Raw genomic sequence first — 26,652 nt, forward strand, 5'->3', positions numbered from 1 at the left:
TTTGCACATGTGATTCCCTCTATTTGGAATACTCTTCCTGCAGATACTTGCATGGTAAACTCCTGCATTTCCTTCACTGCTCTTGCTTTCTGTTTTTTATCAATAGACTCGTTAAGTGAATGTAAAGCAACTTTTTAGGCTACTTAATTGTAAACTCAGGACCAAGTGTCATTTCAAAGGCGCCACAAGGGAAAAGCCTCCTGAGAAAGCCAATTCCAAGATTTCTCTCTTGTGAGACACATTTCTAGCCAGGGAAAGTGGTTAGATAATATTGTTAGACTAGGTACAATAAAGGATGTCTGGTTAAAAGTTATTAGGCCTGTCACAAGACAGATGATTAGCTGAGCAGATAAATCTAACTTTTCCAAAAGGGAACCTTAATCTTATTCAAAAGCAGTGACATAACTAGTGTATTTAACACTCAGAGCAGATCATTTTTTCTCTCTCCTCCCTACAATAGAATTCATTTTAGAAATAGTCAGGAAATTAATAATAATAATGATCAGAGGAGAATCAGAAACTGTGGACATTTTCTTTCATCGATCTTTCTATCCATACACATGCCAGCAATACAATATAACAATGAACAAAACAAAAATGAAATAAATATCAGTACAAAAATGGAATGAAAGGGCGCCTGGGTGGCTCAGTGGGTTAAGCCGCTGCCTTCGGCTCAGGTCATGATCTCAGGGTCCTGGGATCGAGTCCTGCATCGGGCTCTCTGCTCAGCAGGGAGCCTGCTTCCCTCTCTCTCTCTCTGCCTGCCTCTCCATCTACTTGTGATTTCTCTCTGTCAAATAAATAAAAAAAATCTTTAAAAAAAAAAATGGAATGAAAGCAATGGGTTAATAACTTCATCACATTTATGTATTTGGGGGAAAAAAGAGAAAAGGTTATATCCACATAGTGTTTTCCTCAGAAATGAACAAATTGCAGTTTAATGACAAATAATAAGAATTTTTTTTAAGGGGCGCCTGGGTGGTTCAGTGGGTTAAAGCCTCTGCCTTCAGCTCGGTCATAATCCCAGGGTCCTGGGATCGAGCCCCGCATCGGGCTCTCTGCTCAGCAGGGAACCTGCTTCCCTTCCTCTCTCTGCCTGCCTCTCTACCTACTTGTGATCTCTGTCTGTCAAATAAATAAATAAAATCTTAAAAAAAAAATTTTCTTTAAAAACAAGGCAAGTATTGGAAATCGCATGAGGGTAGTGATGGCGCATCTGCAGGTCAGGGGAAGGGCAGGCAACCCACATCTTCCCACCACCTGGCCCTTTGGGATTAACCTGGATTTCCTGTCCATCAGTGACTGAGACCAGAGCACAGGATCCTTCCCTGAACACTTTGGATAAGCCCACAATAAAGATGAGAGACAGAAAAATAAATAAATAAGAATTTTCTAAAATCAAATTTCTATTTTAAAGATACTATTCACACGAGATAGAATATCTCATGTATGAACTCGAGTTTTCACTTAGCAAGCAAAAACATGCTGCTTCACTACTCACGCTCTGTTTCGTCGTTTTAAATTGCAAACACAGAGAAAATCTGGTCCTAAGGAAGGACAGAACTGATACAACCTGAGTTCTATTTCTTTGTCTCAACCATCACTCAGCTCTTGTTGTTTCTGTCAAACCTACTATTTACAGACTAAATAGGGGATAGAAGATATGCGCTGCCGCTGAAGCACACGCTAATAACTCCGCATTTCCTTGTTCAGGGGGGTGGGGCAGAACACTTTACAAGTAGGAATCGTCTAGGGTCACCTGGGTGGCTCAGTGGGTTAAGCCTCTGCCTTCAGCTCAGGTCATGATCCCAGGATCCTGGGATGGAGCCCTGCATCGGGCTCTCTGCTCAGCAGGGAACCTGCTTCCCTTCCTCTCTCTGCCTGCCTCTCTGCCTGCCTCTCTGCCTACTTGTGGTCTCTGTCTGTCAAATAAATAAATAAAATCTTTAAAAAACAAACAAACAAACAAGTAGGAATCGTCTACACTAATTTTCATGTACAATACAATGTTTATTAAAGAATAGGTAGTGAGGGGCTCCTGGGTGGCTCAGTGGGCTAAGCATCTGCCTTCTGCTCAGGTCATGATCTCAGAGCGCTAGAATTGAGTCCCTACTCAGCGGGGAGTCTGCTTGTCCCTCTCTGTCTTGCTCCCCCTCCCAACTTGTGCTTTCTTTCAATTAAGTAAGTAAAATCTTGAAAGAAGAAGAAAAAGAAGGAGGGGGGAGGGGAGAGGAGAGAGGGGAAGGTGGGGGGTGGGGAAAAGTAGTAAGTGTAGGCTCCTTGGAGCTTACATGGTTATTAACACTGAACAGTAACCATACTAACTGTTTAGACCTACGGATCAACAAAAGTTTTTCTCAAGGAAGAACGTTCTGTTGCTCGCATTGTTTAAAAGTACGGTGATCATTAGAAGCAGAACTTATGTGGTGATCATTAGAACGGACTTTTTGTCCAATCCATCACTGTTTTGTTACTCTCTGGATAGCGCGTGCCCTTCTGGCTTGCCCTGGGGTGGATCTTCCTATTGTCTCACCCCTGCTATGCCTCAGCTCTGTTTAGCAAAGTATTCTGGAAGCATTTTATCAGAAATCTAAAAAATTGGGTTTCAGATAATTCTCTTTCTCATGTAATAGGTAATTTACTTAATTATTTTGTTTATGCCTCATCTCCTCCATAAGGTCAAGGATACATGTCTGTTTTACTCATTGTTATGTTCCCAATATCTAGAACAGCATCTGGCACATAGGAAGTGCTCGACGTTTATTTGATTAAATTGAAAAATCTCCCCTAATTCTCAGCTATCATTAATTTATGGATAGATTCTCATCTGTGTTGAATTAACTACCTTTCTTTCTCTCCAAAGAGCCATGCCAAAGATTCAGCAAGCAAACTGCTCCCTCAGTTTTTGGAATATCATGATTAAGGCTTCCTGTCCCCAATCATGCAGGCCCCATCGTCCCTTTCCAGAACCGTAGAGCTGTGTCAGCTAATCCTCCAAGTTTGTTCTGAGGACACCAATTCTGAGAGGTACTAATGCTATTCTGCAGGAGGGAGCAAGGGAAAGGGGCACTGGGATCAACTTATTTTAGGAAATTTTTGATTTAACAAAATTAAGGAAAGATTATTATTATTATTATTTTTCACTGCAACACTTTCCAGAGCTTATATTATATTGTCATTGTGACTCTCCAGTATTACATAATAAGCAGGACTTCCAAAACTTATTGAGTCATGATTATGAGAATTCCTAAAAAATTCTGTACTTTAGTAAAGTGATCTCCTGACCTCCTAGCATTGTGGACTCTTACTCTAAATGTGAATATGACAAAAGCGGCTGCCACACGCAGCAGTTGTGAGGAAAAAAATGAATCCAAAAGCAGCACACTGAGCCATTGAACAGTGCCTGGACACACCGTCAACAAACAATGAATGTCAGCAGTTGCTCATATAATTTCGTATGTGGTTACCTTAATTGAGGGAACTCATAGTATTTTTCTTGCTGCATTTTATAAATGGACAAACCAAGACAGACAGATGAAAACAACTGGCTTAAAAAACAAAAATCTCAAATCAATTGCAAGTAAGATAACTTTAAGCATAATTAATTAGGCAGTGAAAATACGATTTTTTCTCAAACTTAACATAATACTTGACAGTCTTGTTTATCACCCTACTGTTCCCATCAACCAGGAAATGTGACAGAATGCCAGGATAAACAGGGTTCATGTTCTTTGGAGTATCCATTTTGTGTCAAGATTTGAGGATAAAAAAGTGAATTAGGGGCACTTGGGTGGCTCTGTCGGTTAAGCTTCCGCCTTCAGCTCAAGTCATGATCACCGTGTCCTGGGCTGGAGTCCTGGCGACAGACTCCCTGTTCAGTAGGAGAGTCTGCTCCTCTCCCTCTGCCGCCCACCCCCCCGCCAACTCATGATATCTCTCTCTCTCAAATAAATTTTTTTTTTTAAAGTGAGTTGACTTAACTAGGAACTTTAAATAAATGTATATTTTAAATGCAAATATTTCAGAATTGAAGGCAAACTCTAGGGAAATTTAAAGAAAAGTATGAACGGGTAAAGAAATATTTCCTGCCTGCAAGAGGCAGCATTGAGCAAAACCCCAGAGTCCTTGAGCCTGTCTTCCTCCTTCCTTAGACATGAGGGATACTTTCACAGCAGCCTTTGGACACACTTCCCAGTACTGAGCCTCATGCATAAACGAGGCAAAGAGAAAAGAACATATGCTATCAAATGTGATTCATGATTCAAATACATTTTAATTTCTTATTCTTTTCACACTCTGAGAAACCATCTGATAATGTGCTTGTTTTGTAAAAGAGTAAAACTCTTCAGATAATATAAAGATTTTATACCTACTGCACAGATTTAATAAGCAAAAGACTTGCTAGCATGAGCCCAGTTCAAACCAAACCACTGTACAATTTAATTCAACACAATATTCCTCTGTTTAAAGTGCATGTAATTGCCAATTTATATAGTCACCAAGACCAAAGGTTTGCTAAATAGAGTTCTGCAAACAAACATAGTACAGAAAGCTTTATCCCCAGGTACGGTACACCAAGAATGAATGAAGTTAATCATTAATCAATCATGCATCTAATTCATTCCAAGGGCTTCTTTCAACTGCACAATTATATCAATGAATAAAATCAAACCCACCTATGTTAGCATTTCTCTAGATCTTATCACCATAAAGTTTTTTAAAATCCTCACAAACTCAACAGAACATGTAAAATGAAAGTGCCATCATCTTAAACAGGGTTAGATCATTATTTTCTCTCCATTATAAAGATTTCCTTTATGGAGAGTTATTCTTAAATAGTACTGATCTTTCTAAAACTTAATCCACGTGCTCTCTTCTACTTAAAGAAGTTTCAGTTTAATGACTGAACAGGATATAGTTGTGGGTGTATATTTCAAGTAAGTACATTGTACTATAAAAATTCATTCGGCAAGTTTCTTTTTGCATCAAGTTGTGTTTTTTGAGATGCATAATACTGCATAAGATTTATTTACACTGACTAGAAGAAAATACTCGACATTCGTGACAGAGGGTTCTCCACCCTCTCCCCACCAGGGAGCTGGCAAGCGAAACAAGACAATAGGCATGGAAAGTTAACAATTTTATTTATTGTATTAAATACTGAAGTAAATCTGACAAAATGGGAACAATTGTTAGTTGTGTGTGATACATACCTGGGTGATTTCCTTGTGCTTTTCTACAATTTTTTTAACTTCTCAAAGTTAAATAAATATATTAAGGGTTTGAAAATATATTCTTATTTTCTCACTTAAGTAAACAAAAACAAGTTTTCTTCTGTTTATAAGAAAATCTGGGTTTACAAGGTGGCAGAGTCCTTGATTTTGCTCTCTCCTTCCCTCCTTGTCTCCATTCCTTCAGAAACTACTTTTTAGGGGCCTGCTCTATGGCTGGCACTGTCCTCGATACTGGGAATATGGTGAGAAGATGAAGATCTATCCTCAGAATTGACAATGAACAAATTAAATATGAGTAACTGCCTGCCATATTACGAAGCGATAAACACTCTAGAAAGTAATACAGAGTGCTAGGGATGGGAGTAGTCGGGAAGGTGTCACTGCAAAGGTGACATCTGAGTAGCTTGAAGCAAAAGAAGGTATGAGTTACATGGCTTTCTAGGGGTAAAAGCATTCTAGGCAAAAGAAAAAGCAAGTGCAAAGATCCTGGGGTAGGATCATGTATGGAGTGCTCAAAAAACAGTATAGAGGCCAGCTCCTTGGAATGGAGTAGGCAAGGGTGTATAGCAGGAACCTATGTCAAATGTGTAATACAAGGGATTGCGGGGAGATGGCTAGAAGGAAACCCAAATGCATAGGAAATTGTGAAGTTTGCTCCAATGTCGATGTCAATGCTACTTAACATGTAATCAGCAGATCAGCAGCATCAGCATCACCTGGGAGTTCAGAAGAAATGCAAATTCTTGGATGTCACCCAAATCTACTGAATCAAAATATGTGGGGGTACTTGAACTCTCCATGTGATTCTTATTTATGCTAAACCCTGAGAAACACACCAACATAAAAAGAACCCACCAAACTTAGCTTCAAAACTCCTCAGCTGAAAATTCAATTCTGTCCCTTACAAATCATCTAGCATTAGACTAATTGCCCAATCTGTCCAGACCTCAGCTTCCCCATCTGTAAAGCAGACAAATTCATGTCTGCCTCCCTTTTAATCAAGAGACTTTCTTTTAAAAAAATTATTTTAAATCAAATTTGATGGTAAATGTTAAAGAAATGTGGTGACTGTAAATCTTTGGACAAATGTCTTTATTATTATGAACAGGAGCCCCTACGCCCATCCACTTTCAGGGGTTTACTCCTTCTTGTACCCCCCACTCCCATGCTGGTGGACTAGTTAAGATATGCTCATGAAAGGTCTATAGTGAGTCTGGTTTGGGTTTGGTTTTTTGTTTTTTGTTTTTTTTTGTTTTTTTTTTTTTTGGTTTGGGTTTGTTAAACTTGGCATGGAGCCTCCACATTTAAGACTGCAGCTGGTGAGGAGCCATCATGATGTATATGTACCTGGCCTCACTTTGGCAGGCAAGAACCGCTCAGCCAAGCATTTCAGACTAGGATAATGGGACAACAGAGATGCTGTGGGATGCTTAGCCCCAAATGCTTCCATCACTCTTTCTACCCCAAAGTATTTGTTATGTTTTATGCAAACAGCCCTTGTTTGCTGTGACTTGGTAGATGCAGTGCAGAAGACACTGAGATTGGGAGTCAAAAGAGAAGGGCTCTAGCCCCCAGGGTGACTATTCATAAGCTGGATGGCCCAGAGCTCATGTCACCATGCTAGTCTGCCTTCCTTCTCTGCCCCCGCCCCAAGCTGGTGGGAGGTGAGCCGAGATGAGGTGCATGAAAGCTCTCTGTAAAAAACAAAGCAGCACATAGAAGAATGGGACATTGTTATCAGGTTCTCAGTCAGGGAGCCAATAAACACTCAACAAGCTTGTACTGAGACCACAACATGCCTGGCTCTGTGCTAGGCTCCAGGACACAGCAATGAATAAGGCAGAATAAAATCACACCCCATGTAGCACTTACATCCTAGCATGGGAACAGAGAGACCACAGGACAGGACAAATACACACTACAGTTTGCCAGCTGGTGATAAGTGCAGTAGAGAAAAATAGAGAAGAAAAAATGGGCTGAGCGAACATTGAGGAGAGGGGATTATAAATCAGAAAGGGTGGTCAGGGAAGGCCTCCTCAGCAAGAAGGCGAATTTGACCAAAAAAGCTGAAGGAGGGGGCAAAGTCCACCTTCTGCCTTGTGCAGACCAATTCTAGAAGAAGCTGGGCTTTAAACAGCTGTGATCCAGAATACTTACAGAATTTTCCTTCTTTGAGGATGCTTCTCCCCTCTTCTATCACTTTTAGGGGAGTCAGCCGAGTATCATCTGTGCCACGGGTAACACAAAGACACAAACTGGAGCCGTGTGAACATCTTATCTGAGAAATTTTGTTTACTGAGGTGTCTGGAACAGCAACTGGTTGTTGAACGAGTTCCTCTTCTGCCAGTGTCTTCCTCTTTCCTTGGTGTCAGCGTAAGAGACACAGGCTCTACAGACAAGAGACAAACTCCATGTCTGCCTTGTTTTTATTGTAAATACTATGTTTTCATTCTGTGAGTAGCTCTCATTTGCTCTCATCTACTGTAGGCTTAGTTGTAATGAATAGAGGAACAATCAGTGTTTTACAGAAGAAGGGTCTGCAGCACTTTTACATAGTGAAGAAGGGACAGGCATTCATTACAGAGTAGATGGATGCCCAGGTGCATTTTTAGATTCAACAACAGTGGACTTTAAGGCCTTGTGTAAAATGGGATTATTAAATGCACTACATCATCAGGTGAGAAAATGCTTCCGCTTTTCAGTGGCAGATGTGGAGATGGGGATTTAGGAGACCTGGAAATATGAGCATCTGAAAAAAGGTGGAAGGGACCATGGGAGTGGACCCCAAGAGATGAGGGGCTACCAAAGCTAAAGAAACAAGACAGCAAATGGGAATTCCCTGGGCCAGAATGGGCAGGGAGTTTGAGACCAGTAAAAACAAATATTTCATTTGAAATGTATTTCCTATTCCATGCTGTAGTTCTGCTGCATGACCCAAATCTTCAGTAAAATCTGGAGGCATGTGGTATTATCTTTAGGGAAAGGAGGGAAAAGGACTGTATCTGTAACAGCAGCTGTGGAAAACAAGGTGGCAGACAAGGTCTCAGCAGGAGCCACATTGAAGGCAAGAGACAAGAGGCAAATGCGAGTCCCCATCAACCACACCACAGAGAATCCTAGGAAACATGAGAAAGGAGCTGATCTTACCTCTGTCTTAAGGATGGTAGCTCAAGTCCTTTTCTGTTTACCTTAAAGTTAAGGTAGGTCTCAGATAAATGAAGGGCGTGGGGACCAGAATTTCATCCCACCACTCTAGAAGGCACCATTCACATCACAGTCTGTGTCCAAGATGGCAGCCTTGTTGCAGACATGTGTACCTCATCTCATTTAATCTTGAAAGAAAGGCATTATTATCCCTGCCTTACAGATGAGGAAACTGACACTCTGAGAAAAAGTCACTTGTCCAAGTTATCATGTGTCTAATAATTAGGTGGAATCAGTGTTGAGATTCAGTTTGCTCCAACCCCCAAATCCATTCTAATTGCATATATCCCCTGCTTCCATGAAATGGTGACTACAAGAGGGTCTTCTACACACAGTGCCTCGCCGCCACTTTAGAACTATGTTCCCGCACCTAAAGTAGAGCAGCAAGGATAAGAAAGAAAGAAAGAAAGGAAGGAAGGAAGGAAGGAAGGAAGAAGAAAGGGAGAAAGAAAGAAAGAAAGTCCACAAATTTTTCATCACAGCACCCTGGCTAATGCAAATTTGTGCAAATATGTACACATAGATGTGAATAATAAACAAAGCTAATGCCAGAAGTGTAGAGAAGCTAATAAGTGAAGGGAAATTGTGGCATGTGAAACACTCCACTTGCTGCTTCTACCCTATTCCTAAATCTAAACATCATTCCGTTTTAAATATATAATGCAGTTTCCTAAGACAACTTCAAAGGATCAGTACATTCTCCTGTTTTCTTTTCTCCTAAGAAAGCTACAAATGCCACTTACTTTTAATGTCACCAAGATGTTAGACTATCCTTAGCCAATCAAGCCCCAGCACCAGAGGAGTTCTGAGAGCAAGTCAAGTCTCATTTCCCTGGAGCTTTTCCCCTTCTCCATTATCTTCTCTCACCAATAACATCCTGATACCTTCCATTTCGCTCACAGTCAGCTTGTCGGGCTCTGTACACCTCCATGCCAAGCTTTCTCTGCATTTCCATTTTCTTGGTTGTATCTTCATTTTCATCCAGTTTTTAGATGCCTCTCTATGTGACTTAGCCTTCAATCAGAGTAACTGTTCTCTGCTTCTTTGATGTCGTGAGTCCAGAGGAAATCAAGTGGCTACAGAGAAGTGTTCTACATTTGTCACTCTAGTTAACCAACAAGAATTTAGGTTTGTGACAAGTTGATTTCTGAGGATAAGTCAAATTATGTCATATTCTGGAGAACTCATGACCCCAATTCTGGAGAAGCCTATCATGATCTGGGAGACTTCATCAAAGGAAAGACAGGGGATGCTACTGGTGGTGACCGAGAAGGGGGCATCCCTTAATCCTAGGCTAGCTCCTCGTCATTCTCAGTCACTAAAAAAAAAGTCTGAGATTGTACAGAAACTCCGATGCCTATTCTTTGGTAGGAAAATTTAAGTTTCCCCAGCTTATTTTTTGCAATAATTTTTTTTGCAATATTTGCCCCATCAAAACATATGTAAAGGGAAGTAATTGAGAGAAGGGGAAAAGAGATTTTTTTCTTTTTTTTCATACAACTGTTGTTGACAATCTAGGCGTTTCTCTGCTATAATAATCCAAGCCATGAAGCTCCTCCCACACTGTGGGGACATATCTGCAGGGGCTGACACCTCAATCACCTGCTCAGATCTTTTCTGTTTCAGTTGAACTTGACAAAGAAGTCATTATATCCCTTCTCTGACTATTCTCCACTGGAGATGCATAAGGAAAGATGCAAGAAGCACTTTGGAGGCTGAGATAATTCCTGTCTGTAAAATTTACTAGCCCTCTATTCTGTGAGGTACAATGATCCCGAAGCTAATCAGGAGTCCTGGTAGGTGGATCTTTTAGGGACCAAAATGCTTGAGACAAAAAGGAAATGTATAGGCTCGCATCAGTGAAAAGCTACAAGGACTGGCAAGGCTGGATTCAGGTGTTCCAACACTGTCATCAGAAAGCTGCCTCTTTCGGTGCCATCCTCCCCTGCACTGCATAGCAAGCAGCCTGCCAGCAGCTCCACAGCCATTTCCTATCATCCCATAACCTACTGGGAGGGACTCCTCCAAGAAGTTCAGAAGCAAATCTTAGGATTATATGTCATTGCCATGACCCAGGGGGTAATATGGCTAGTGCGTGAGCCCACCGAGAGGCTGACAATGAGGGTATGGACTGAACCGCATAAACTGTGAAATAGTCCCAAATGAAATCAAATTGTTGTTACCAGAAAAACAAAAGAGCAAGTACTGGACAAAGACAATAATTCCCTATAGGGAGATGGAAGAAGGTAGACAATGAGCCCACCCACAGCCATTTACCCATTTCCAGCTGACCCTAAAATTTGGCAAGTATCCCATACTCAGTCTTCTGGGGGATCCTCAGAATCTGTTGGTAAAGAGAGGAAGGCAACAGTGTACACGGCCCGGCTGTGCTAGAAAAGGGTAGATTTTCCTTGTGGAGGGGCACGATCACACACTTAGGCCCGAAGAATACCACCAGTCCTAGAAAACCAAATGGAACAATTACTCTTCCTTTTCCAGTCCACCTTCCTCACCCTAAGGCTGCAGAATAGGGCTTTTTTGTTGTTACTTTCTTTTCCCTTCCAAGTTGTCCTTGATGATCATCTAAATCTAATATTCTTTTAGTGTAAATCCCCTCTTTATTGATGATGGGTCAACCAGACCACAGGCAAGCTCAACTATGCCAATAACTAACAGAATTTTAAATTTAGAACTATAGAATAAACATCTGAAACCAGTCCTGTCAAAACAAATTCTTATACACAGCAGCACCAGAGCAAAGATCAAAACTCAACTGAGAAGCCAGAAGTCTCACTGTATAAAACTGGGGGGAGCAGAAAGAAACACCACAGTTTGCTACAGGTGTTATGCCTCCTTATAGAAGATTTTAGGCTCCACACTCTGGGGTGGGGGGGGTAGTGAAGAGCCCCAATGTCCACCACTCATTAAATAAGAAAGACTCAAAATATGATTCCAATTATATGCTTGTTGAATGGTTATTAAGAGATCCAAAGCCTAAATTGACAGAAGGTAGACTTGACGATTAAAGCAAACATCCCAGGTACCTTAGGCAGTCATGGAGGAAAAGATATTTTAGGGGTGCTCAAGGTGATCCAGGAAGGTCTGTCACGCGATATGGGATGGAGGTCAGTGTGACCAGTTCTATCTGATAGGATTCTTTGGTTACAAACTATTGAAATTCACCCTGGAGAGCTAAACCAAAAAGGGGATTTATCGCAAAGCTACCGGGTAGCTCCCAGAATTCAAAGAGTAGCTTAAGACTGGATGCAGAAGGGGCAAAAGTAAAGGTTCCTCCAGGGATCAAGGTGGCCGCAGCAAATTGATATCCTGACAGGGCACAGCTCGGCTAAATCATCTCCAGCTACTTTTCCATCCAGGTACCGTTCTGCCATGGTTTAGTGTCTCAAGCGAAAAACTGATTGGCCCACACCAGGTCACACATCACTGGTGGGCTGGAGCAAGTGACAGCATGGAGGAAGGATTGGAAGTCCCCTCGACTGACTATTTCACCAACACCACACCCAACGTGGGGAAAGGAATTCCAAATGCCATCGGGGAACTAACTGTTAGCTACAGAAAAGGGCAATGGTGCTTAGTAGAGAAAGAAGAGAGAGAGAGAGACGGGGCGGGGGGGGGAGAAGAAAAAGGGAAGAAGGGAGGAGAGAAGGAGGAAAGGAAAAGGGAGGAAGGAAGGAAGAAAAGAGGGAAGGAGAGACAGAACAAGAGAGTGGAGAGAAGAGAAGGGAAAAAAACGCTCTGCCGTACTAGAGTACTTATCCCTGCAGATCACCTCCCTACATTTTTTCCCACCTCTGTAACATAGAGATAGTCATAGTACCAACCTTCCCAAGTATTGTAGCATTAAATGAGATCCTATCTGGCATGTAGTAAGAATTCCATAAATGGTAGCTTTATATTAGTTATTATAGTTATTAGTTATTATTAATTATCTCTACCACAGGAAGTTCAAGCCACCAGTGAGCAAAGCCTTGGAGGAGGAGGGGGTAGGGGAAGGCATGTGAAAGGCCAACACTCGGAGCATTGGCACTGAGGCAGGAATGCGCCCAGCGTGTGCAGAGATCTAGGAAGATGGTCATCCAGTGGCTAGGCAAGGATGATCCGGGGCCAGAATCCTTTACCCTTCAAAGTGATGGACGCTGTTGAGTATTTTTGGCTCCATTTAATCCTCTGGGCGATCTTAGGGGCTTCCAGAACCATCAGGCCACGCTTGATGAAAACACAAGCTGAATCAGCTTTTGCCTAAAATGGCTCCAGGGCATCACAGTCAAGAGAACGAGCTTGGGAGTCAAAGTTGAGCTTGAATCCCAGCTCCATCTCTAAATGGGTGCCCATCCTCAGGGAAATCTCCCAGTGCCCCTCATCCTCAGTTACCTCAACTGTCAAATGGAAAAGTAAGAGTGCTTTTCCCGTTGGTTATTGTGACAAGTAACGCAGATGTGACATTAGCCGTAATGACTAGATCATCTCTCATTATTCAGAAGCTAGGAACCCTCGGAACAGAGCAGGGACAGAAGAATAACAAACAGATCTAACACCCACGTCTGGAAACTCCAAGTGCCACTGAATTTGCTACGCTTCCTTTGCCCTGAGATATTGTGATTCTTCACTTTAATTTGCCTTCATGTGCAGGGCACTGAGGATTCGAGGAGGAGCAAGACATACTCTTTGCCATCACATAGCTCTTATTCTTTCAGAGTAGCAGGTAAATGAAAAATTAGAAAGGCATGCTAAGTATTCAGACAGAAATGAAGGGAAATCCAGAGAAGGAGCAAAACTCAGACCCGATTCGAGAAGCTCCACCACAGGAAATGAGTACTGAGCTGAGTGTCAAAGGAAGGCAGGAGAGGCGAAGGCTAGGCCATGGAGAAGTGAAACAACATGGCGTCTAGGGAATCACAAGTAGCTAAACATTGCATCAAGTGCAAAGCACGGCACCCGGAGCTGGGGGAGATGGGATGTGTCATTCCTGAAGACACTTTTATTTCACCAAGACATCTGTTCCTGCTCATGTCCGGCTCAAGTCTCTCATTACCTCCCCTCCACTCAGTACACTCAGTGACCTGCTTGGCGGTGTTTGAACACAGCACGTGTCTTCCCCACCACATGGCCTTGGCCTTTGCAGTTTGCTCCTTCTTCCCACAAATTTGTCTGTCTGGCTCCTTCTCACCGAGGTCAAAGTTCAAATGCTGTCTCCAAAGAAATAACCCCTGCTGTTCATTCTCTTTCCACCAGTCACTTGAGTTTTTTATATTGGTTTTTTATACTTTCTTATTCCTACATAAAATTGCTTGTTTGTTTGTTTGATGTCTGACCTCCCCCATATCCCTAGAATGAATGTTCCATGAGCTATTTGACCTATTTTAGGTATAACCCCTAAATCAGAATTCAGTACATTGGAAACATTTGTCAAACCTTCGTTGTGCCTGACAAATGCCATTACAAGGAACCTCAAGTAGGGGTGAAGAATTCAGACCCCAACTTTGAAAGTGTCCTATTTAAATCCCTCTCTACCATTCACAGATGTGTGACCTTAGACACATCATTTAACCTCTCTACGGCATAGTTTCCTTTCCACAAATGGAGATAATTACTGCAACTACTTCACAGAAGTGTAATGAAGACCATGTAAAAGGCTTAGAGTAGTGTCTGAAACATAGTAAATGCTCAATAAAGTTTAAGCATGTTGTTTTTTAAAAAGATTTTGTTTATTTATTTGACAGAGAGAAAGAGACAGGGAGAGAGAGAACACAAGCATTGATCCCAGGACCCTTGAATCATGACCTGAGCTGAAGGCAGACGCTTAATAACTAAGCCAAACAGGCGCCCCTAAGCACGTGTTTTATATGAAAAGCCATTGAAGGCACTATTATCAAAAAGAAATAGGAAACCATCTGCTCCTCCAAAATAACAGCTAACTTCTCTGTATAGACTTAACTTACTTTAAGTAATCAAGGGATCCATCATCCAAGGTAACAGCAGAACAATGGGAAGAGATACTCAGGTCCTTAAAACGGAAGAAACTCAGGAGTGACAAAGCATGGGAGGAAAGATACTTAACAGGGTGCTGTCTAACCACGAAAGCGGGATAGCTCTCCTTCAGGTCTGCATCTGAGTTTTCAGCAAGGGTTTTTAATGCAGAGGTGAAGACTCAGGCCGGTGAAAAGGTCCCAGGGGACTGACATCCCAGATACATCCAACGAGCAGGTGCACGCCTGATCTCTGCAGCCCCTGCACCGTCCATTAAAGCACCTTCCTTCTGCTACACCACCACACGTTCCCCAGGTCTGTCACGCTTGGCTTCTGCCTAAGTCTGAACCAAATGATGCCAATCACAGTCCCACGCTGCCCGGCAATCCTTTCCGTACAGCTGACCTGAAGGAAACCTCCAGCAGAGTACAGGTGTTATCAGAGTCGACCCAGCTCTCGATCTGTTATGTTCTTAGATGCCAATTACTTGCAACCCAGAGTCCGTTTTGACCAGAGGGAAAGAAGGGATATTTGAGGTAAGAACCCTGAAATAAATAAACCTCCAATGAAGCAAGCTGTCCTGCTAGGAACTGTGTCCCTACTCTGGTACAACAGCTTACACAGACTGCCAACCAGCCAGCCTCTTCTACGCACAAACATAGGAATATACATAATAGCAGTGAGTTTCTGATGTGCATTTCTCTGCCAGCAAGTGTATTATTGAAAAAATAGAGATTTGGGTTGCAGTGAAATGGGAAAGGGGGAGGCATCCCCATCAGCCAGCTACGTTTTCATCGCTGGTATCAGCAGCTCTGTTCCATCCTAAAAGGGAACTGCTCTCTTCCCCCATCATCATGTCATTTTTATTATGCCAACAAATGATAAGGCAAAAACCCATCATCACAAACCAACCTGTGAAAAACCAACTAACAATATGAAGTCGAAAATGAAGAAGAAAGTCTTGCATTTCCTTTTACCTGTAGGGGGAAAAATGATGAAGCCCAAGGCAAGCCCCCATCACCATTCAGCAGTCCATCTTACTTTAAAATATACAGCACACAGGCTGAACAGGAAGATTTCTGCTATGCACGGCAATTGTTCCATTTTCTGTATTTCATAACCTGCAATTTTGAAGCCATGCTTGGTACACACGCTTGTAAAATAGTCATATCAGATAAAAGCAGAGGGATGCTAAACTATTGGAAAATAAATCAAATTCTCAGCAAGCAGTTATATCCATCATGTTGCAGCAAGCACACGTATAGTTTAAGCTCTGCGCGCACAGTCTATCCATTGTAATGATTTGGGGTCAGGATCCTGCCACATGCATTTAGCATTCACTAAGAAGTAAGCCCGGGAGTGTAGCAGGAGAGAGTACAGAGCGGTAGCTCATGGTCCTGGAAGTTGCCCTCGGTGCATGGTGCATTCATTTTGAGTACAGCCATTGTATCTAAGTAACAAAGCAGAGAAGAATTAACGCATGCATAGAACTTGACCATTTACAAGGTGCTTACATGATGAGCATTATCTCACTTGATCCTTGAAAGAACCTTAGGAGACAAATGGAAAAAAGCACGCATGTGTTAGAATAGCCAAAGTCATTTGGGAACACCTATAAAACGTGGAGAAAAAATTCTGAAAACCCATCCACAGCCACTCCCCTCCAAACTTGCGGGGGAGGTGTGGGAAGGCTGTTTCAGCAACATCTTATCCTGGATCCAACAGGTTCACGTTCGACTACAGTGAATCTTCCATGGCTTTGGCTTCTTTTCTTGTAATACGAATAGCTAGTTTATTAAATTAATTAAATAAGGCTACTTTATTAGACAATCACATAAAACTCTGTGATGCCTCATTTAAGCATGAAATACGAAAGTTATCCAGAGAGAGGAACCGAAGCTTAGAAAAAGCATTAAACAAAAGAACTGCCCATCCCACAGTGCCCTATTACAGGGCCCTAAAAACAATTTCATAATGTTCTTTTTTCTTTTAAAGATTTTATTTATTTATTTGACAGAGAGAGATAGATCACAAGCAGGCAGAGAGGCAGGCAGAGAGAGGTATAAGCAGGCTCCCTCCCGAGCAGAGAGCCTGATGCTAGGCTTAATCCCAGGACCCTGAGATTATGACCTGAGCCAAAGGCAGAGGCTTAACTCACTGAGCCACCCAGGCACCCTTATTTCATAATGTTCTAATGTAAAAAAGAGAGAAATCAAAAAGCCAAGGGTTTTACATGGAAAAACAAACAAATAAACATAAAGCTTCAAATTCCAAACATAAATATCACAGTAAAGCCTCATGACCTCATCTAACCCTAAGTATTGCTCAAAGGTTCCATCTCTAAATACCATGAGATTGCAAGTTAGGGCTTCAACATATCAAGGCATGGGGTGGGGGGAAGGAGATATGATTCAGTCCATAGCAGCCCTATTTCTAATCCTTGATGTACATTCTCTTCAGGACCTTCAAGGCTCAATGAGAATTCTTTTATGGATTCCTATCACATCCCATCTCTTCAATTTATATTATGAAGCCAAAGAGTTGACCTGAGGATAGCTGAGGTCATGTAAGAATAATGTTACTAGTACACTTATATAAAACAATCGAAAAACAAAAGCTGATGTATTAAAGAACCCACATAATGAACCCTTTTAATGATCCTGAAAACCCTTTTCAGGTGCTGTTCTGAAGTTTTAAAAATTCCCTGTTAATTAAAATCTTTTTTCCCAACATACAGCAATTAATGTAAATAAATACTGATTTCTTTTTCAATTTTTACATTTTTACATTTTACATTTTTAGTTTTATTTGCTATTTAAGTAATTGTGTCCTTCTCTACTTTTCAATATAAATGTACAGTATTTCAGGTGCATTACAGATGAACATAGTTATATGGCAAACTCCCCATACGTATGATATTTCTTTGGGAAAAGTGCTTTCTAAGAACAAAACAAACATATAAAAAATAAATAAATTTAGAAAGAAGGAATAATCTATAAGTTGGAGACTATCCTGTAGAAGACATCACATTTACCAATATAATATATAAGACTTGAGGCAATGGGGCATCTTGGTGGCTCAGTCGGTTGAGCGTCTGACTCTTGATTTTGGCTCAGGCATGATGTCAGGGTTGTGGGATCAAGTCCCCCACCAGGCTCTGAACTCAGCAAGGAGTCTGCTTGAGATTCCTCTCTTTCTACCCCTGCCCCTACTCATACTTGTACACCCGCTCTCTCATAAAAATAAGTAAATAAAATCTTAAAAAAAAGATTCGAGGCAATACAATAAAATTTAGAAAATGTATTTTCATATTTCATGAAAGGGAGGGAAACATAGCCAAGAATCCGGTGACAGCAAGTACCAATGAATAATTATTGACTCTCTATGAAGCTGATTATAAATACCAGGGTTGCCAAATATGAATTGAAGAATAAATCCATCCAATTTATTAGTAAAGTTGACGCTTGCTCAAAACAACTTAAAAAAAAAAAAAAGTGTTCTAGGAACCAGCACTATTTCTGTGCATTTAGAACCAAAAAGGGCAATCAAAATGAAATCAACCAGAAAGATCTAGAGATGACCTTCCTCTAAAGAGTAGATGTGGTCTGCTTGAAATCCCTCAGTTCTCAGGCTGAAACTGTTAAGGCAATTCCAAGGACTCCCACTCAGTCTCTTATAGTTCTGGAGCAGAACTTCCCCTGCCCAGAGTTAGCCAAGATATGTCATGCACCCACCTGTCACATTAAGAAATTAAAGGACACATCAGGTCCTGCTGAAAAGGATGTTCAAAAAAATCTAATACTGTTTCCCACACCCTACTCCTTCCAACCCCATCTTTGAGTTCTAAAAAAACACAAGTAGATCTAAGATCATCTTTGGTTTAAGTGCCCACCACTGATGAACAAATGACACATGACCTAAATGATCGCTGCTCCCCATGTCTTCTATTTCTACAAATTCAACTCCAGCCTCTACAGAGAAGCAGACCCAGGGTATGGTCACCATGTAATGAATCTTTCCAGGATCCTGATGAATTTTTATCCCCCATTTTGAAATCATCTTTCCCAAAACCCTCACCTATAAATGAAACAAGGTCACTGAACTGGGAGGAAAGCAAGTTGAAAGAAAAACTCTATGATACAGGATAAATTGGAGATCCCTAAACTCAACCATTTGAAAGCACTGCCCCACTGGGATAGCTGCACTCCACCTTCCAGGAACTTTTGATCCAGTATTTAGGAGGGTAGGAGTCACTTATCATGGCACTTTTTAAAAAGACATCGGGGATGGCAATGTTTGTGACATTAATAAGGTAGTTTATATAGCAATTTCAGTCCAAGGGGCTCTAGGATCATATTATAAGTCTTGGGGTTTTAGAATTTGGAGATTAAATGTATCCTCTTTATAGGTTTTTATTCAAATGTTAAGTATTATGCCTACACACTTAAAAATGTGCCATGGAAGTTATGTTAAAACTTTCAGTAAATATCCGTACTGGAAGGAAAAATCTGTTCTCCAAGAAATTAATGACTAAAACTTAGTGGAGACTTAATAAATACATCTCAGATAAATGAATGAAGTGTTATTCAAAGGGCATTAATTTGCACTAAACCTAATGCTGTGTCCATGCTCATTATCCCATCAGTCAAGTATTGCTCTTGTTCTATGAACAAGGATAGAGTGACTTGCCCAAGGACACACAGCTGACAAGCGGTAACACTGGACCTTGGAGAAGACACCATGTGTGATTGGAAAGTCAACATGGGGCCAGTGTCCCCGAACCTAGCTTCTCACTCTGGCCATGTCTCCAATAATCTGTGACCTTTTGTATGGGGTCTTAACTCATCTTGTCCTCAGTTTCCCTAGATGAGGTTCTCAAATACTAAGATTCCATGAATGCATTCCCTCCGGCAGCTGCATTCCAGTTAAAGAGGCTTTCAGACGAGTGGCGGGATGAAACCCTCCCAGATGCGATGAAACCACACAGTTCTTCTGTGTTGCAACACTCACGTGTTAGTCATGCCTTGAGTGCACTACCTTCATTTTCTAATCCATGCAAGTGCTTAATTTGTTGTATGTAATTTGTTCCCTTTCAAGTTAATATCCCTGTATTATAAAAATCAATAAACACACATTGAAAATAATTACAAAGATATAAACCTCTTACTTTGCAAAAATACGTGGTAACGCATGCATTTTTCTACTCAGCAACATTTACTATGTGTTAAAATGATGCTCTGTGCAATCTTAGGCAGAAGAAAATGTTTCCTAGGGAAATTTCAAACATCTACACAAAAAAAGAGAATACACATAATCAACATAACGATCTCAAGAATGGAATCCACAGAAATGAAATCGCCTCCTTTGGTTCTTCGGGGAGAATAGCTAGTTAAAGATAAAAATCGATGCTAGGGAGACGGTGGCTTCACTAGACAGCATCAACTTACTGCTGTTCCGTGGGTACGTTTGTTTATGGCTTCGCTACAAAAGCGTTGTGGGATCAATGAAGTTGTTGGAGGGCTCTGGATTTCTGACTCTGTAGCACTCGAGTGCCAACCCAGTGCGGGCTGGTGAGGCAGGCAGCTGGGCAACGCAGGCCCACACGGTGGAAGCTTGTTTCCTGGGCTGTAGCCACTGCACCCCAGGAAGCCTTAAAGCCAGACTCCAGTGGATTCAGCATTACACGGAGTGTGCTTCGTAAGACACTCATTCAGGTCAATTAAATGTGAGGAATATTGCATCTCTTTTCCCTTTTTGAAGAGTTAGGAGGCACATTAGCATATTAAAGTCTCTAAGAAGTCCTTTGTAAAGACATATGCTTAAATTGGTTGGGGTCACAATCTCTAAATTTCTTTGCCCCTAGGAGCCCTGCCACCCTGATACGTATTAAGACCTCCCAGAGCATCCCAGGGAACACACTCTCTGTAGCCAGGTCTCGAGCTGCTGATTCTCTGACAAGACTGAACAAGAGAGGGAAGAGGGACCCGTTTGTGAATCACGTACTGTGGACCCAGCTTTCCTCTCTGGGCTTTCCATACTCAATTTCACTTGATCTTCACAACAGTCCTTTGAAATAGCATCTTATCCCCGCCTGACAAATAAGGGAACTGAAAATTATATGTAAGATTGGCTAAGAAAGATGCTCACAAAGAAGTTTTAAAAATCAGATTAAACATATACATTAAGATGGAGAGAGAGAGAGAAAGATGGAGAGGAGCAGAGGGGCAGAGGGAGGGAGGAGAGAGAATCTTTGTTTTTACTTTTTTATTTAAATTCAATTAATTAACATATAGTGTATTAGTAGTTCAGGTGGAGGTCAGATTCATCAGTCTTACATATAGAACACTTAGTCCTCATTACATCACATGCCCTCCTTAATGCCCATCACCCAGTTACCCCACCCCCCACCTCCCTCCCCTCCAGCAACCCTCAGTCTATTTCCTATGATTAAGAGTCTCTTATGGTTTGTCTACCGAGGAGAGAGAATATTAAGCAGGCTCCACACCCAGCATGGAGCCCAACATGGGGCTCCATCTCAAACCCAACATGGGGCTCCATCTTACAACCCTGAGCCGAAATCAAGAGTCAGATGCTTAACTGATTGAACCACCCAGGCGCCCCCAAAATATATATTTTACATGTGTACATTTATTCATTATACGTAGTATAAATTGTTAACTGGCAGCCTATAGGGTTGTTTTGTTTTGTTTTGTTTTTTACTCCAAAAAATGTTAGCTACCAGCGTTTAAAATCCAGAAGATCTCAAATTTAAGGAAAAAATATCAGAACTTTTAGCAATGAAAGGCTACTTCCTCTGCGTAATGTTCTGTTGATGTAAAGTAGTAGCTGTCCCTTTGGGTAAAGCCCACCAAATCCCCAAATCCCACCAGCTGACTTGCCTCACGTATGTGAGCTGTGTCGTCCTTCCAGACATTCAAGCATGTGATGTCTGGTCTAGAATGATATATACCAAAATGCTCTGTAATAAAAAGTACTGTGTTTCGTCCTAGGTTACAACCAATCAGAACATCTCTAACCCTCTCAAAACTCATATTCCAGCAGGAAAGACAGGAATTTCATAATTGTTTGGAAAGTATTGAAAGATAAGAAAACCAAGAGGGACCTTGGGAGCTCAAGATAGGAGCACACAGAGGGAGTGATTTTTTTTTAAGGATTTTTTTTATTTTTTAAAGATTTTATTTATTTATTTGACAGAGAGATACACAGCTAGAGAGGAAACACAAGCCGGGGCAGTGGGAGAAGGAGAAGCAGGCCTCCCACTGAGCAGGGAACCCGAGGTGGGTCTCAATCCCAAGACGCTGGGATCATGACCTGGGCTGAAGGCAGATACTTAACAGCTGAACCACCAGGTGCCCTGAGGAAGTGGTTTTTAAGCAAAGAACCGAAAGCTCAATAGGCAGTGTCCAGGAAAACAAATAGGTAGAGAGTATCACAGTACATCCCCATCTGTAAGCACCTACTACCCACAACTTCTACGAGCTCTTAATAGGGTGGGGAGATAAGACAACCCAGCCATCAAAAAGACACACAGGATGTTGATGATTGGTGTCAGGTTTAAGGGTTAATTAAGAGCTAGGTCCTGAGGCAAGGAGGTTTTCTTTCATAACAAAGTGACCAGCAAGAAGGCTGAGAAAAGAATACGATATGGTCCTAAGAGCAGAGTGTCCCCAAATGCATTCCAGACCCATCCCCATCATGCACTGGATCCCTGTATACAAGCCCCACGTTCACAAGGAGCCCCCAGACTCAACTTGCACAGAACTGTGTTAAGTGAGCATATACCAGGGAGGTCAAACGGCTGTGGGAACAAGCAGACCAGGGAGTGAGCTATGTCAGCAAGGGATACATCTGTCCCATTGCACTCCTGAAAAGTTGAATCCTCAGACTGTACAGTCTTACCAGGATTTATCTTCCCAGCCAAAAATAAGGTTTGGGTTTTATGACCACTTAAAATGTTTCAGGAAATATGTCCATCAATTTAAATGTATATAATATACACATATACATAATTTTATTTATATATTTATATATCTATTCAAATGATTATATATTTATATATGTTCGCACTTAATTTGATTTAATTACAAAATAAGTGATTAGTACCCCATTTTACAGAAGACATAACTGAGGCTCACTGGTTATACCTTTTACTGAATGTTACACAGCAGTAGTAGTAAGTAGAAGAGCCAGGGCTGAGCTTAGACACTCCAACTCCAAAGCTTGCACCCTAAGTCAGGGTTTTGCAAACTATAGGTTAAGATCCATTACTGGGTCATAACATCTACTTAGAGGCTTGCAGTAAGTGTTTTTAAGTGAAATAAAAAGCTGCCATGCTTCACACGTAGTTAACAGTATTATTCCATGAAGTTTTTGTTTCTGACTGATGTGTCTACTAGTCCTAATGTAAAATTATTTCCTACTCTGTATCATGGTTGAAAGACTTTTAAAGTCGTTGTTCTAAGATCTTATGAAGACACATAAAAAGCAAATCACATCCACTCTTATATTTTGTAATTGACCCTTTTGGAAAGGATAAAATTACATGAAATGAGGTCTGCTCTGCAAAATTAGTGGATTTATGATCACTTAGTAGAAGAGGGGTTGAAGATAAAGATTTAAGAATTAATTAGTTGAAATGGTAGGCTATGGCATGCTGACAAACACCCAGCTTAAAATCGCAAAGGTTTACTTTTCAAAATCATGACTTGTGCCGGTGTTCTGTGTCATATTTGCTAGGACACTTGGCTGAGGACGCCTGTGCTTCAGAAAGTATTTTCACAATCCCTTTGTCACTGAGGAGGAAATGTGGAGAATAATGCATTGTCTCTTAAGCCTCCATACTGAAGTTACACATGTCACTTCTTGGGTTTTATCGGCGAAGCAAGCCACGTGGTCATACCTAATTTCAAAAAAGCAGCAAGTACATCCTACCATAATGTGTCTGGGAAGCAGAAACCCAAAACATTGGATGACCAGCACTGATGACTGCCACAGGAGTCACTGTCATGTAGACATGTAGACAATAGTTGAAACTATGAAAATGAATGAGATCTTCTACTCCCAAGAAGGGAAGAATTACAAAATAAATTTTAATAATATCACCCCTAGACTCTTACTTCCAAAGACCCCACTGGTAGCTTAAGTTCAAGATGTCCTAAATCAAACTCAATATCCTCCCTACAGACTGAATTCCTTTTACTGGTACCTACATTTTGATTAATATCATCACCATTCACTTGGTTGCCCAAGTGAGTCATCTTGGAGTCATCTTCAACACCTGCTTTGCCTTCACTGGCACAGTGAAATCGATCACAGTCCTACCTCCAATAAATATGTCACAAATCCACCTTTACTTCTCTATTCCCTCTCTGCTGCTTTGATGCCAGTCCCCATCATCTCAACCAAGCCTAGCTATCTGAATAAGGCTATGTTTCTTTTATATAATATCAAATTTGGATATTTGTCTTTTTAAAACTGACTTGTTCTTATGCCATATAGAGTTTCTATAATTTTCCTTATTTTTCTTTTTGGAATTTTGCAATACCTTTTCTTGAAAACTCCCCCTATTGTGGAAAACTCCAGGTATGGATATGTTTACAGAAGAAGAAAACATTTAGAGGAAACAAGAAAAACAGGGAAAGAGGAACAAGAGCCAGGGATAGATAGATAGATAGATAGATAGATAGATAGAGATAGAGATACCTTATCTCAAAAGAAAGTCACCTTTTAAAGTTCTTCTCCCTGCCTTTAACTTGGAGGGTTTATAGTTTTTAAAGAAGGAAGCTGATTCCTTGTGGAGAATATTCTATCATGTTCCAGGAGTTGAAATGGTGAGACTGAGGAAAAGCTCCAAGGAAGTTAAAAAAAAAAAAAAAAACACAGAAAGATAAGGAGTAAACTTTGGGATGTGCATATGCTGATGGGTGAAAAGTGAAAAGCAAGCGAAGTCAGAAAAAGAGGAAAGAAATGGACAGAAGGGTGGGAGAAGCAGGGCGATGAAATGTGTACCAATAGAAGGATAATCAACCGCTAAATGCAGATGCAGTCCAGAAGGAAGACAACCGCAAGAGCTTTTGATTTGGTCATTGGGTGGTTGGCTCCTTGGAGTCAACAGTTGCAGCTGGAGCGTGAAGAGGGGAGCTAGAATGCAGGCTGCAAGAACTAAGGGGATGGTCCTGTGGTGGCAAAGGTAGCACACTCCACCAAAAGGTTTCCTGGTGAGGTCCGAAAGAAAGACAGCTCCATGAGACAATGAGATGAAAGGAGGGTATTGTCCAAGGCAAGGAAGACATGAACATTATGATTTTTTTTGACCAAAGGGAAACAGAGAAGAGGGTGAGATTGAAAATAGTAGAGAGAAGGGGTACCTATTGGAAAAATAATCCTTTCCTCTAGTCCACCCAGCCACGCATAACCCATTGGTAGAATAAGAGCTAAGGAGAAGTAACATAGTATTTTTATCATTTCATTTCTTTTCTGCCATAGCCATTTAAATTGCCCATTACTACACATAAAATTTTTTATATGATAACTTTTTTAAAAAGGCTTTAAAAAAGACTTCTTGATAAGAAATCTTCTAAGAGGTATTTTTGGTAAGGTTTTAAAGCCTGCCTCTCTCCTCCCCTCAAAAAACCTGTTTTATGATATACCGATATGGTATGAAATAATAATATTATTAGCTAGCATTCGTGCTTCAAAACTCTTATTAATTCCCAACACAAACTTATGAAGTGGTTACCATGTCCATTTCCTGAATGAGAAAACTGAGGTCATAGTGACTTCCTAGGGTCATATTTACTCCACTAGGGTCTAGGGTTTTCATCCACTGTGGTATAATGACTAAGTTAGCAATTCATCATCATACATAAGAGCTAACAAAAACTTTGGAATTTTACTGGCTTCAAAATATTTTAAAAAATCAAGAAGAGGGTATAGAGTTTCTTTTCTTAGACACTAAGTTGAGAATCAAATAGTAGTTACAATATTTGTATTCATCTTCCACAAGCAACTGATGAGATTCTCTACAATTTCATCAACACGGTGTATCATCAAACATAAGGAATTTTGCCAGTCTGAAAGGTTAAAAAATGTCATTTCAGAGCAGATTTAATTTGCATTTTTTGTGTGCAAAGTCTAGGATATTTTTATATGTTGAAGAACTATTGGGATTTCTTTTTTTTTTTTTGTAGTCTACATATATCCTTTTTCCATTTTTGACTATATCATTGGCTGTTTCTTATCCATTTCTTCCTTGTATATATTAGAGTGATTAACCCTTTAGAAGTTGAAAAATTTTGCAATTAATATTGTCTTTTGACTTTGATTATGGTGTTTTATACATGCAAAAGTTTTCTTTAACATAGTTGAATTCTTCATGCTTTTCTTTTAGATTTTATCTTATTGTCGGAAAGATTTTCCATTCTAAGGACTTAAAGGAATTTCCTTTGCCCTTGTGTTTTCTTCCAGTACTGTCAACACTTCCTTTCTTACCTGAAATATTTGATCCATTTGGAATGTATTCTACTATAATGGTTTAGAAGATATAAATTTTTTTTCAGATTTTTCACATTACAGTTTGAAACATTAATTTTAGAATAATCTACTTTCACCATGTACTAAATTCCCATATACATTGAGATCTATTTTTGTGGATATCTGGCTATGTGGTGATTTTCTGCTTTGTTTCATTAATCTATTTCTACTCATTTACCTACCACACTGCTTCATCTACTTAAGCTTTAAAAGATGGGTTGATACATGGTATCACCTGATTCATTTCCTTCCCAACACCACCACCATTGTTCTTCCTTTCAGAGTTTTGTTGGCTACTCTTAATTTTCAGTGTGAACTTTGAAATTGAACGATTTGTTTCAAAAATCAAATTCTTAGTTTGATTAGAATTAACTTAGAGGGGAAATGACATCTTTATGATGTTAAGTATTTCTATCAACCTGTTTTCGAAGTTGTTTCGATTTTCTTTCTTTTATTTATTTATTTATTTATTTATTTATTTATTTATTTATTTTGTCAGAGAGAGAGCGAGCGAGAGCGAGCACCGGCAGACAGAGTGGGAGGCAGAGTCAGAGGGAGAAGCAGGCTCCCTGCGGAGCAAGGAGCCCGATGCGGAACTCGATCCCAGGACGCTGGGATCATGACCTGAGCCGAAGGCAGCTGCTTAACCAACTGAGCAACCCAGGCGTCCCTT

The 26,652-nt window shown here is 40.7% G+C and overlaps 1 long non-coding RNA gene across 1 annotated transcript in view; it reads left to right on the forward strand.

Annotated features, from left to right (window-relative positions):
• The window catches only part of LOC116567815, a 58,261-nt gene that overhangs the window by 13,005 nt on the left and 18,604 nt on the right, over nucleotides 1-26,652 (forward strand). The gene's annotated exons all lie outside the window — the stretch shown is intronic.

Source organism: Mustela erminea, chromosome 10 (assembly GCF_009829155.1).
Source record: "Mustela erminea isolate mMusErm1 chromosome 10, mMusErm1.Pri, whole genome shotgun sequence".
Taxonomy (NCBI): Eukaryota; Metazoa; Chordata; class Mammalia; order Carnivora; family Mustelidae; genus Mustela; species Mustela erminea.